This window comes from Camelus dromedarius, chromosome 26 (assembly GCF_036321535.1).
Source record: "Camelus dromedarius isolate mCamDro1 chromosome 26, mCamDro1.pat, whole genome shotgun sequence".
Lineage (NCBI taxonomy): Eukaryota > Metazoa > Chordata > Mammalia > Artiodactyla > Camelidae > Camelus > Camelus dromedarius.
In genome coordinates, this window is record NC_087461.1 from 7,026,025 (window position 1) to 7,041,500 (window position 15,476).

Below are 15,476 nucleotides of genomic sequence, written 5' to 3' on the forward strand. Positions count from 1 at the left end.
CAATCTAATGACTTCTCATTAAAATTATTCTCACCAGTTTTGTATATTTCCTATATATCCTTGAAAATACTGCATTTTTCTATAAGTTTTCTATATGACTTATTTACTTCTAATTTTTATTATTCGCAGATTTAAAATTTTCCAACTCATATTTTATTGTATTTGACTCAATTATTTAAACATAACACACGGCAGGATAAATATAAACATGACCAGAGACTTCTTATCAAAAGCAGTGAAATCCAGAAAACAGTAAAGGCACATCTTTTAAAGAACTGAAAGAAAAAAATATCTGCCAACTTAGTATTCTATAGCACCCAAATCTATCTTTTAACAACAAAGGCAAAAGAGAGATTTTTTTTCAGACATTAATAAAAACCAAAAGAAGTCAGTGCCAGCACACCTGCATCCAAAGGAAGGTTAAAGGGGTTCCTGTGACTGGAAGGAAAGTGACACCAGATAGAAATGTGAATCTACACAGAGAATGGATTGCACAGGAAATGGTAACTGTGTGAGTAAATATGGGAGAAAGTTACTATCTTAAAAGTCCCTTTAAAAATTGCTGAGTCTTTAATAGACATAATAATACACTGTGTGGTGTATATGATGTGTAGAAGTAAATTTTATGATAATGCCACAAAGCTCAGGAGGAAGACAAGGACATGTGCTTTTGCAAGATACTTGTGTGCTAAGTGGCGTAATACTACTTAAAGGTAAATTCTGATAAATTAAAAATATATACCTTCACTCCAAAAATAGCCCCTGAAAACAAGTAACATGTTTTATCTAATAAGACAGGAAAGGAAATAAAATGGAATTATGACAAGTGCTCAATTCAAAAGTAGAAAGAAAAAAACAGAGATAAGGGTGGGATGACCAGAAAACAAAAAGCAAGATGAAAGGTTTAAATGAAACCTTATTGCCTGTAAGTGGTGTAAGACATTTGGCTAAAAGAGAGATTTTCAGATGGGTTAAAAACTGAGATTCAACTATTTGCTACCGTAAGAAACCTATTTTCAATATGACGACACAAGTTAAAAGTGAACAGATGTAAAAGGATGCACTGTATAATCACAAGAAATTTGAAGTCACTATATTGATATCAAAGTAAATTTCCCCGAAAAAATAAAAAAATAAAGGCCATTCCATAATGATAAAGAAGTTGATTCATGGGGAGGCCACAACAGTCCTGATATAGCTATAATTCAAATAACAAAACCTTGGAATGTACAAGGTAAAAACTACTTGAAGTATGAGAAAAACTGGACAAATTCGTAACTATGACCAAGGATTTCAACATCTCTCTTTCAGGAATTAATAAAACAAATAGACAGAAAATCAATAAGTAAAGAGAAATGTGAACAACATTATCAACCAATTGACCTAAATGACATTTGAACACTTCCTAAAACAGCACAATATATGATTTTTATTCTAACTATACCCAGATGATTAAAAAAAAGACACATTCTAAGTAAAGTAAGTCAGACAGAGAAAAACAAATACCATATATCACTTATATGTGGAACCTAAAAATAATGATACAAATGAAATTATTTATAAAACAGAAACAGACTCACAGACATAGAAAATAAACTTATAGTTACCAAAGGGGAAGAGGTGGAAAGGGATGAATTAGGAGTTTGGGAAAAATAAATAAATATATAAAAGAGAAATAAATTTGAAAAAATACACATTGTGGGACATATGACTTAATACATTCAAAAGATTTTAAATCTTAACAAAGTACTCTCTCCTATAATGGAGATAAAATTAAACTGAAAATCATTAACAGAAATATACCTGGAAAGTCTTCAAATATTTAAAGCCAAGTATCACATTTGTAAATAATTCTTAGGTAAAAGAAGAAATTAGAAGGAAAATGAGGAACTGTTTCAAGCTGAATCAAAAAAAGTGCAGCTTATTAAAATGTGCAGATTGCAGTTAAGCAGTTAATTTGTAGCACTAAAATGCATGTAGTAGAAAAGAGAAGACTGAAATTAATAATCTCAGCTTCCAAATTAAGAAACTAGAAAAGAAGAGCAAATTAAAAATAGAGAAAAGGAAATAATATTTGTAAGAGCATAAATAAAAAAGAGGAAACTGGTAGAGAAAAATCCGTGAAACCAAAAGATGGTTCTTTGAGATCAGTCTAATTGACAAGTCTTAGATCAATCAAATAAAAAGAAAAGACACAAAGGATAAGTGACAGCACTACAGATTTTACAAATACTAAAAAGATAAATAGAAATTATGTCCAACTTTGTGCTACTAAATTCAACTTAGACGATAGACAAATTGCTTGAAAGACACAAAGTACCAAAGCTCATTTAGGAAGAGATGACTTGGGTATCCTATGTCTATTAAATCAAGTGAATTCACAATTAAACACCTTCCACAATGAAAACTACAAGGTTGAATTCTATCAGACGTTCAAGGAACGAATAGTATCAAGCCTACATAATAAACACTTCCAAAACACTGAGAGGAGAAATTGCTTCCTCAGGCTCTTTCTAGGAGACCAGTCTCACTCTGATACCAAAAACAGACTATAAAATACGAGAACTAAACTAAAATGTTATTCATGAAGATTAATCACATTTTGTGTTTTGTATATGTATCTTGCTTGCCAACAAATGAGCAAGAACAGACTCAAAAGCATAAAAGACATTTAGAAACAGGAATCTGTAACTGAAGAAAATTTCTAATTTATTAAGTTAAATTTCTCTGTAAATTGGGAAGAGACTTCCAGACTGTTCTTTGCAAATGAGCTTATTTTAAAGACAATTGCTCTAACCAAACACTTATCTGATTCATTTTCAAAATAGAAGAGAAATTCCAGATGAATTATTACATTACTAGAGCAGATGCCCAGGCCTTTAGGGAACTAGATTTTTTTCAAAGTTGTGAAAGAAAAAATGGTTTTATTCCATAGTTTAAATCTCTGGAATAGTGTTTTTTTTTTAAACTTAAAAGGGAATATATTCTGATTACAAAGTCACAAACAAATCCTGTCAAGCATACAAAGTAATATGTGGAGAAATTAATCTATGACACTAATGAGATTAAGCTTTAAAAAGGGATTAAAGATTAAACTATTAAGAAAAAGAGTGGTAGCAAAAATGAGTAAAACAAAAATGCCAGGCAGCCATAAGAAAAGGGTCAGTATATCTAAAGGCGGATTGACTTGAAACTCACTAAAATCCAAAAGAAAGTAGAAATCGTTTTAAGTCCAGATGCAAAGGATGAATCAACTTGAGGAAGTGATAAACTTGTCATTCAGTGTGGTAGAGGATAAAACTAAGGAATAACAAATATATTCATGCCTAATAACCTCATCACTCTGAGGAAGAAGACCAAACTGACTCCCTGCCCGATGTTCTAGCTGTATCTCCTGCCCTGTTCTTTCCCATTGAGGCTTCTAGCTTCACTGGCCTTTCCATTCCCTGAATAGTGGGCACAACCTCCCAACCCAGGCCTTCAGCAAAGGATGGTCCCTTGACCTACACTGACCTCCTCATTCTCCGGTCACTTCTTGCACATACTTTGTCTCCCAACCTAAAAGTGATTTGCTCCACTAGAACAGGTTACCGCTGACACGTAATCTTGTTTAATTGTGACTTGCTTTCATAGCGCTTATGGTAGTTTGTCATGATACATTTCTGTAAGTATTTGATTCATGTCTGCCTCCCCTCCTCAACTGTAAACTCCTTGAGTGCAGGACTGGGTCTCTACTCTTGAGCTTGCCATGTGGCACAACTTAGGAATTAAAAAGTATATTTAAGACAACAAATATATTAATCAACAACAAAGAGAAGAATCAGGCTCAAAATATAATCATCAAACTGAAATAAATAAAATGAACAGAAAAATGAAACATTAAAACTCAAGATAGACTGAGGCAGTAAGAACACAAGTAGAATTCTGTTCCTATTGCTTGAATGACATCCTAAGGTATTGAAGGAGTTGTCAGAGAGGCAGTGTGGTCAAGTAAAAGATGTGTTCTCCCCAGCACATAACTTGTGCATTATAGCCTGACTTTTATCTGCTGTGTGCTACTGTTGTTTCCTCTTTCCTTTTGCAAAATACTTTTCCTTCACTTTTACACAGCGAGGACATGGCTTGCAGATACTCAATCAAAGATAACATCATGAGTAAATAAATTGGTGAACCACAGTCGTAGAAGATCTCATCACGGCCGTGAATGCCACACAGTCTAAGAAAGAGACCTTTAAGTTAAGTGATGATGCCATCAGGATCTACAACACTCCAGGAATCTAAAGCACAACTCAAGACTTCCATTGACATCGTTTACTCTCCTTAATGGCATTACATGTCTCCCCGCTGGCAGTGACATTTAGCCATAGGGGTGTGTGGAATTACCAGTTTAGAAAATATCTAGCTAGTTATAATAAAGATAAAAATCTCTGTAACCAAGTCATGTTGTTAGTCCCAGGCCACACAGATATTGTAACACTGCTGCTTGAATGGTCATTAAAGATCTCTTTAAAGTTTGTTTGCATTGGAGAAAAATCCAAATCTTAGTTTGTTTTTGTTACTTTTCTGATGTAATTTTCTTAGCTAATAACCATCGTGACCCAAGCAATTATATTTATAATAGTCAAGGTATAGCTCATATATATATAACTTTATTTTCAGATTTGTTCTATATATTTGTTAAAAAGAAAAGTGGACTTCATGTCTTATTTATATTCTAGAGTATATACAGCTTTAGGGAAAATTTATAATTATAGGTTTGTAGAAACAATATAATATGAAGAAATGATAAAATTTTTATTTACCATATTATACATTTCAGAAACTGTGTGGACTTATTTTATATACATGTCCACTTTCAGTTAACCATGTCTTCCTTGTTGCTAGAAAGCCCACATGTTCAAATGGTGTTCTTTGTTACTCTTGGCCAAACAATGGATCATCTTAAACTCAAGCACAACAGATAGAAAGACCCCATGAGATATTTACTTTCGTGGGTAAGTGAAATAACCTTCCTCCTGGTTTTTATGTTAGCAGGCCACATGCCTGGGATGGTAGGTTCTATGTAGAGGTAAGACAGTGTGGGAGAAAGATACTTTGGATTACCTGCTTTTTCCAGACTGTATATTAGGAACCCAAAGTAAAATCTTTGTGGAAATACCAACAACTGAAGCTGACGTAGACCACTGTGACTTATATAAAAGCACCTTGTGCACAGATGAACAGCTCTGGAATGCGGACTGATTTCAGTCCTGGGCAGTCGGGATGGGAATTGTATCTGTGATAATAATGGCACAAGGCAGGCAGAAGCTATTTTTAAAAGAACTGCCTGGAGGCCAGAGGGTTACTTCCAAAGGGAGGGGGAAAAAATCAGCATTTCCATCTTCCCTTCTGAGTATGGAGCTCTGACTTTCCCAGCCTGCAGACAGCAAAAGCTGAACCTATCTGGATTAGTGAAATGTGCTGCAGAGAATAAGGAGAAAACGCAGCCATGCTATTCTGCGCAATGCCTCTTCTATAAATCTGTGCTTAATATCTGAGCAGCTTCATGTGGCAAACAGCAAACTCAATATGTAGAAAGAGCTTGTAACTCATTATCCTCAGTCTATTGCATTGTTACCAGTTATTGCCTCTGAACAATGCATGCCTGTAACAACTATCCAAGTCATACATAATGCATGCTAGATTGGAAAACCTATGCTCAAACTAGTTATATTAAATCCACAACTCAAAACATAAACCCTTTGCTTATTCACATCCCTCTCCTTTTAGCATTCGTATCTAATTTTATGCATTTATCTGTTTGCAAACATGGGCTTATCCTTTGGTTGATATTCTTCAAAAGTAAAGATTCTATCTCTAAGCAACAAGAACAAACAAAAACAAAAGAAGAAAGCAACAACAAATACTTCAGTCTGAAATAACTGCTCTTATTCCAAATAAATTTAATTTGAAGTAACTGAATTACTATATAAGTGATCTCTCTCCTTCTCAAAGCTCACATCAAATAGCCAGAAACATCTGTGAACAGAGAGGAGCGTGGTCAGGGATCTTGGGAGAATTTCGTAAGCACAGTACAACATTCAGCCTGCGCAGCTCAAAGACTCAGGGAACTGTTCCTTCAGTAGAGTAATATCCTTTATTCATTGTCATCCTTCCCACTTTTTAATGGAGAAATTGATGCTTTTAAAATGCTTAACCTCAGAGAAAAAGAAGTTGAAATAGAGATATTTAATCGAGCATCAGAGTTAAAAGCAAAGATTGATAATGCCTGTCAGAAAAATGAGGCATTTAAAAGTCAGGCATTAAGAAGGGTTACTTTGTGGATGATTCTGTTGTTCTAGGCGGCAGGGTGTAGTAGAATGAGAAATGTCACACCCTGATTCAAAATCTTCTGCAGGTCAGTTCTCTATGCTCTGCTTTTACTCTATTTAATAACTGAAAAGAGCTTCTGCTTTGTTTAAGTTAGAGCATGTAATAATAATAAATGTGTATTGAGTACTTACATTTTCAACTTTAAAACACAATCTAAACAGACACACATCCAACATATAATTGTTTGCTTGAAAAAATCATATTATCTGTCAATCGCTGTCCTGTTTGGCTCCTCATTACCTTTCAGACAGACTTCTGGAGAGAGCGTCTCCATTCATTTACTTTAATACCTTGCTCTCTATGCATCCTTCAGTCCACTACAGTTGAGCTTCTGTGTCCCAAACTAAATTCTAATGATCAGTTTGCCAAATGCAATTGATAATTTTAGATCCCAATGCAGAAAAATTCACACAAGTACTGCATAATTCAGGAATAGTCTCCCTTCAGATGTTTGCTCCTCTTGCCACCTCTGAGTTAAGCATGGTCAGTCATTTAGTACCCATCTCCCATTCTCCTGCCTGTGCATTTATATGTGTATGTATGTAATACAGGAAGATTAAACTGCTTTTCGGTCTTTGCCTTCTAATCCCTTAATAGATCCTGCAGCTCTTTCCATATCTGCGCTCTGGTGTAGGTGGGGCTACGTCCTCCTTTCTGATGGGTGGTACGGGGGCTCCATGAAGTCTGTAACTTCTCTGTTGCTGACAAGCATTTAAGTTGTCAAACACTTATTTTTTTAATGTTTCAATGAACATTTCTGAATGGGGTTGGTGAGTCATAGGTAACACACTTTAAAAAGTTACAGATACTGCCAAGTCTCTACCAAAATCTTTCAACTACTTCTCTCACCACCAACAAATAAAAATGCACATCCTGCTTCTGAAACATACTTATTTGTTATTGACTGTCTTGTGGTGAAAAACATCTTCTTTCACTGATTATTGGTGAGAGTAATCATCTTTTCATATTTTTACTTACTGTATGCCGCCACTGCTTTCTACTTTAAAATCTTTTAAAAATTTCCTGTGGTAGAGTTTGCCAATGATATTGAGATTATACTGGATATTTACACTTGAAGAACCTTAAGCATTTATGTTTTATATATTGCAAATATTTCTTATATTATGCTGTTGAGTTCTGAACATGTTAATGTTATATTGTGTTACACATGAGTTTTTAATGTTATATAATCACATCTGGAATTCTTTCCCCTTAGATGTTTGGACTGTACGACTTGCTTCTGATGATCATAAAATGTTATTTATAGATTATTTTATTAGTTTTCTTTAATCCATCAAGAAATTCCCCCATATATGTGTGTGTAGATACAGAAATGTATATGTATATACATATATGTGTGTGTATATATACACATATACACACATATATACATATAACTAAAACATTTATTGAATTATTTGTAATTGCTGAGTGATTTTTAACATTATTTTTATTATAGACATAGCATATTTCATAGGGCTGTTTATGAACTCTCCACATTTTGTGCTGACTACTTATGCCTACATGAATATCTCATTATTTCAATTTGTGCATTTTAATAATTCATTTTTATAACAGGGTATGTCCATCCATACTATTATTTTTCAGTTTTATGATTTTAGTGATTTTTATCTTTCACTTAATCTTACACTACTCACAAAAATTAATGTAAAATGGATTAAAGACTTAAATACGACCTGAAACCTGAAAACACAGGAAAATGCTTCTTGACACTAGTCTTGAAAATAATTTTTTGACATGACACCAAAAGAACAAGCAACAAAAGCAAAAATTAATAAGTGAGGCTATATAAAAATTTTAGAAATTAAAATGATTTTGCATAGCAAAAGAAACAATCAACAAAATGAAAAAGGCAGCCTAAAGAGTGGAAGGAAATATTTGCAAACAATGCATCTGATAGGACTTAATATCTAAAATATATAAAGAACTCATACAACTCAATACAAAAAGATTCTGATTTAATATGTGCAGAGAAATTAAATGGAACTACCATGTGATCCAACGTTCCCATTTCTGGTAATTTATCCAAAGGAAATGATTTCAATGAGATATGTGCACTCCTATATTCATTGCAGCCTTATTCACAATGGCCATGACAAGATATGGAAACAACCTAAGTGTTCATCAACAAATAAATGGATAAAGAAGATGTGATGTGTATTTATACATTATATATATAGCATATATATATTATGGGATGTTATTCATCCATGAATAAGCAGGAAACTGCCATTTGCAACAAAATGGGTGGAATTTGAGGACATATTAATAATGTTGATATGTTAAATAAGTCAGGCAGGAAAAGACAAATAGTGCATGATCTCACTTACATATGGAATATAAAAAAGCCTTACTCATAGAAACAAAGAGTAGACTATCTATTTCAAGTATCTGAGTTGGAGGAGCAAAGAGATGTTGGTAAGAGAATACAAACTTCCAGTTATGAGAGGAATAATTCTGGAGATCTAAAGTACAGCATGATGATTATAAGCAATAAGAGTTTTCTAAATACTTGGAAGTTTCTGAGAGTGGACCTTACATGTCCTCACCACAAGAATAAGTGATAATTATGTGATACAGTGGAGGTGTTAGCTAAGACTATGTTGATGATCATTTTGCAGTATATAATACCTTTACAATTGCAATACCTTTACACCTTAAACTTGTACAGTATTATATGTCAGTTATATCTCAATAAAGCTGCACAAGAAAACAATGCCACTCCCCCCACCCAACCAAAAAAAGAACCATAACCCAGCTGCCTCTAGATTTCTTCTCTCAGTTTGAAAGAATGTTCATTTACTAACTGAATCTGAGATCTTGCTCAAGATACAAGCGGTGTTTTTGTTTCCAAACTATCTTTCTCAACTAAGCATGTCAGTAACGAATACCAATTAGATACTCAAAATTTATTGGGCAGAGAGAGTCCATTAGACCCACAGAATAAACTGAAAAAAAAATCAATACAAGAAATAAAGATAAATTTAGATCTACAAAGTACAGAATAAAAATCTGTACGTTACATTTACATAGAATGTTCTTTTGCATTATTTTTTAAGTATAGCATTAATTTGTCTTATTGTATCTCACTTTATTTAATTTTTAATTGAAGTATAGTTGATTTACAATGTTGTGTTAGTTTCTGGCATACAGCACAGTGATTTAGTTATGCATATATATGTTTCATATTCTTTTTCATTATAAATTATTACAAGTCATTGAATTAGATTCAATGAATTATAGATTCATTGATTATAGGCTATAATTAATTATATATTATATATTATAATCAATAAATCTATAGATTATAGGTTATAATTGAATTATAGATTATTACAAGTTATTCCCTATGCTATACAGTAGGTCCTTATTGTTTATCTCTTTGATATATAGTAGTTTGTATCTGCTAATCCCAAACTCTTAATTTATCCTTCCCTGTCCCTTTTCCCCTTTGGTAACCATAAATTTGTCTTCTGTATCTGTGAATTTGTTTCTGTGTTGTAAATATGTTCATTTATGTCATTTTTTTTAAAGATTCCACATATAAATGGTATCATATGATATTTCACTTTCTCTGTCTGGCTTACTTCATTTAGTATAATAATCTCCAAGTTTATCCATTTTGCTGCTAATGGCATTATTTCATTCTTTAGGACTGAGTAATATTCCAGTGTATGTGTATGCACATGCACGTGCATGTGTCACATCTTCTTTATCCATTCATCTGTCCATGGACATTTAGGTTGCTTCCATTTCTTGGCTATTGTGTTGTTTACTTGCTTTTAATTCATTTCTCCACCTGATATTTGTCAAAGGAATAGAATACTTGTACCTATTTAGTCTGGGGATGTTCTGGAAATTTAGAGTAGCTGCTCCTGTTTGTTCTTATTTTTGCTTACTGATTTCCCTCCCCTCTTCTCCTCTGACCCAGTTTCTATAGTCGATGCCTTTTAGGATGGCCCTGACTTCCATTTCAGCAATCCTTGTAACAAACTCATTTAAAGGTATTTATTTTCCATTGACTTCCTTAGTTTATGGTAGGAATGTACACTCCTCTGTGTTGGCAGGAGTGTCCCAAAGCCAGACCAAGAAGCCTTCACTGCTGCTGATTAAGATGCCAAATCAGATGCATGCCAGTCAGAAGATGCATGGTCTTCTAAGTGGAACTGGCTCTTTTATGTTTTTAGAGCTCTGAGGAGATGAACTTGGTGAAGAAGCAAGAGGCAAGGTTTTTGTGGATCTGAGGACTATCCTTGGCTTGGAAAATATGACCAGATCATTACTGGAATAAATTTAAAGTAAGCTGTGATTTTTCCTGCAAAAAGAGTTGCTCTGTCAGCTTTCGCCCTCACAATATTGCTGGCTACCAGATTAGGGCTTAAAGGCATACACAGCCCTTGGATTCTGGAAGTTTTCCCTAAGTACTGCTCAGCTTCATTCCCTTATCTGCACTTGCTAGGAATAAACAGTTCATCATCTACTTCAGCATCCTGCATCAACTGCCTGCCTCCTCACCAGATAACCATGGCCAGATTTGCTAAGTGGATAAGGAAGACTTCTGGAAGGATTTCTCAAGGCATCAGGTGAAAACATTTAAAAGTCAACAGATTATGTAAACAGGAATGTCAGTTCCTCTGATACCCCTAGGGAATTCACACCCCTGAAGAAATTTGTAAATGTGAAACAGAAGCAATGACAGTGCAATGACAAAAACTGTCACTATCCCCAAAAACCTGAATAATGAAGGACATCAACATTATGTGCTCTGATACACACACAAAGCAAGTGGTATTGCCAAGGAGGGAATGACAGAAAAATATTCTGTGGTTTTGTTCCTTTATTTTTCTCATGATTCCCTCCCTGAGTATTTGTAGAAAAAGACTAGGAATGTGTTAATAAAGGATGGGGGTAATGATAAAAATTAGAACCTTGATGGCTCTCATATTGGCTTTTGAATGTTGTCTTTCCCTCTACCCTCCCAATTCCACTTAAGAAGAGGTCCCAGGAGGTTAGCAACCTCTGGCTCTGAGAAAAAATTAGTCTGGTTTAGCTACTTTCTTCTCACACTGTGCACTAAGTCTGCAGAATTAGGCAACAAAACAAGCTTAGCATTGACAGTCTGTAGGCAGACTGAACAACTATTCAAGTTGAGGACCAAACAGACAAGTCCCCAAAGGGATTATTTCTCCTCTAATCGACAGGATGGGAAAGATTTATCACAGCACTGAGACAAAATGTTGAAAATATTATTTTTTAAGACGTCTATGGTGATCTTTGTCAATCTGAATTCTGTCTACACAAGAATGCATAATTTCTATTAATAGACCAAACAAAACTTGTTGGTTTTTTTGGTTTGTTTGTTTTTAATTCTCCTTTAGTTTAACCTTGTTTTTTAGAACACAATTTGGTTACTTGCCTACAAAGATTGAGGAAATAAGCCAACAATTTCCTTCCACAGAAATCTTGGAAAGGTCTTTGATAGTGTTTAGCTTTCTAGTATGCCACTAATTAAAATTAACTCTCTGGGGATTCTTTAAAAAAGAAGTAACCTTAAATTATAGAGGTGCTACCACGTATTAGGATTTGTTTATTTAGGTCTTAAATCTCTATAAAACATCACTCTTGGAAAATGTCAGTGTATCGATTATCTTCCTAAAATGATACCATCCTCTTTTATTAGACCATGTCTAGCAGGCAATGAAAATTTATCTTATCTTAGGTGACATTCAGAAAAAAACAATGTGTAAAACTAAGAGAAAAAAAAAATCCAAGAGCTATTTAAAGCCATGGTGTGTGACCTTTATAATCACTTATATCAATTTTGTAACTGCGCAAATATTTATTGGCCCTAAACTTTTGATTTTGTTAGTAAAATCACTGAAATTAGATTGAGAAGCTTTTATATCATATTCCTGTACTCATTGGTATGACTCTTGTTTATCCACTGAACAGTCAATAATGTTAGCTTATATTAGTTGTGGAAAGCTAAAAAAAAAAAAAAATAAATAATGGAAATCAAAGAATGTTAAAGTAATCAGCACAGTAGTTATTAGATCAAAGTGACCAAATTTTGCCTTTAAGGGTCTATTTAACAGAATTAGTGATGAGGTCCTCTTAGATGATGCTGGTAGTAATGATGGATGCAGTAATGAAAGTGAGTGAAGCACTCCCACTAAGATGCAAAAAGGTAGAATTAAATCATCTAAATCTAAGGTAGATCATAGCCCTTCTACTCACAACCTATAATGATGTGTCTAAAGCTTGAAATCAGAGACCAAGAACAATAGAGGAAATGCTTTCTTCCAGCAAGGTGCTCTTCCTTAGCTTACCTACTTAACGTTTTCCTTTTCTTTTTTTTTTTTTTCCTTTTGATTAAATCATACAGGGATAGTTGTAAACTCCTGTATAATTATAGACTCCTGTAATGGGTTGAGTTGTGTCCACCCAAATTCATATAAACCCCAGGATGTGGAAATAGGGTGGTTGCAGACATGATTAGTTTAGATGAGGTCATACTGAAGTAGGATGGGCCCTGAGTCCAATGTGATTGGTGTCCTTATAAAAAAGGAAAATTTGGACACACACACACATAGGGAAAATGCCTGCAAACAAACCCTCAGAAGCTAGAGGAAAGCATGGAAGAACTCCTTCTTCATAGCCCTCAGGAGGAACCAAACCTATCATCTTGATGTCAAACCTCCAGCTCCCAGAACTGTGAGACAATAAGTTTCTGTTGTTGAAGTTGCTCAGTTTGTGGTACTTTGTTGAGGAAGCTCTGGAAAACTAATACAACTCCTTGGATAGAGATAGAGACTCTGACCTGAGCATCAGAATTATTTGCCCAATTTTAAAAATATAGACTCCATTCGAAACATCCACAACAGATTCTTTTCTTTTCTTTTTTAACTTTTTTTATTGAGTTACAGTCATTTTACAATCTTGTGTCAATTCCAGTGTAGAGCACAATTTTTCAATTGTACATGAACATAACATACATTCGTTGTCACTTTTTTTTTTTTTTTTTTTTACAAATTTTGAACTCCCAGTCTATCCCTTCCCACCCCCCGCCCCCTTGGCAACCACAAGTTTGTTTTCTATGTCTATGAGTCTTTATGAGTCTGTTTCCACAACAGATTCTGATTCAGTATGTTTGAGATGGATCTGCAAATGTGTATTAAAGAAAACCACCAAACTGAAAAAATTCTAGTCTGTGATTCTAATGTGGCATTGGCATGGAGACCTCTACTCAAGGGAGAAAGTATCAAGAGAATTCATCAAATGTCAAACAAAACAAAAGAACAACTGGGTTTTGGTGTTAGTTTTTCTCTAATTTGCTTAGTGAAGTTAAAAACTTATTTTTCATTTCTGGGTCTCAGTTTTTTTTTTTTCTTCTTCTTCTGAATGAGAAGGTTGAACCATACTGTAAAAGACAAAAATTTGCAGTCTGAGGTGTTCTCATTAATATTACTTCCCAATCATTATTTTGATCAATAATATGAATGTGTATACCAGTTCCTCCATCATCATGGATGCACTAGTCAGTAACAAACTCCACGTTCCTCTGTAGGTCACATTCCCCATGAAATGAGCTCTTAGTTGAAGACTTGTGTACAGGTGGCTTGTTGGAGAATGAGGACATTGGGATGGGAAGAAAGAGAAGCAGAACCATCCTGAGGTGACAACAGGGTCCTCAGACAATCCTCCTGGTGAGAGATGGCTCACAATGAGGTGAGAGCCTTGGGAATGTGGGCCTCCACATTAACCAGCCCTAGGATGTGGGTTGCTTTCAGAGAAGGTGTGGAGACTGTGTGCGCAGAATTCCTGGGGAGGAACGAGGCTGAGAGATGTCAGCAGGCAACAGTGTTGGTAGGTTGTGAGAGCATCCTAGAGATGGTGGTCTCTTGGAGGCTCTACAGTGTCTACCATCGTCTGCCTCTTGTGTCATTTGATTCTACTTGCCTGCATATTCACTCAGTCTGAGAACAGCTCCTCCTGCATTGTGGTTGGTCTCTCTTCTTGGCAACTTAAGGAAGAGGCAGGTTAGTTAGATGAAGGATAGTTCCCACCACTTGGAGCTTACAACCTGCCTTACCTGTTTTCTCACTCTGCTATCTTAAATTCTCCTCACCCCCAGCTACGACCTCTGCTGGTCTATGTGTGTGGCTGATGGGATGATCTCTGGTCACCCAGCCTTTCTCAGGCCATGGCCACGATGCTGCATCTTTCCCATTACGATAGAACAGAGGAGCATCAAGAAATATCCTCTGCGAATCACCAGGGTTCCCGAGTGACATACCACAGTACTCGCTACCCACTGTCTTAAGATTAATGTACTTTCATTTTTTTTCTGACATTGGTAGGTAAATTTTGTGTATAATTTTTATACTGTCTACTCTTTTTATAATATGGGACATGGGAAAGTGATCATAGTTATTAGATGTTGAGCCTTCACAGGAGAAACTTTTGAGGAGTCCTCCCATTATATCTTTCTTCTATGCAGATGTGCAGATTGTTGGGGTGAGTTAGCTGGGTTCTCAATCCCTTGGAAGTGAATGTGACAGCAGGGAGCTAAATCTGGAGGATTGTGACCTATCAAATGGGAGAAAGACTTATTCTCCTTTCAATATAATGTTTATCTAGAATTAATTCTGGAGTTGGGAGAGCTTCAAGCACTACCTCCTATCGTGAGATATATAATAATATAATTTTTTTTTTAATCCTAGGTTTTGCATGCTAGATTACTGTCCAACTTAAGCTATTCCAAGACCCAAAAGGGACATAGGTACTGAAAATCAGTTTCAGAATAATGGGAATAAACATCAATATTAAGGTCATTTAATTCCATATTTTGCATCTTTTAGATAAAATTTTCTATCAGGGCACCAATATCACCAGTGATAAGGGAAACTAAATGTCTTTGGAACAATACACATATTTTGGCCTTTATATTTTACCTGCTCTGGACTTGAGAGGTATATTCTATCTTATAAGCCCACAAAGCCTTAGAGGATACTCTTAAGTGATTTGTTGATCACTCTATCATGTTAGGTAAAGTTTATTTTCAAATCTAACAATGAAACACA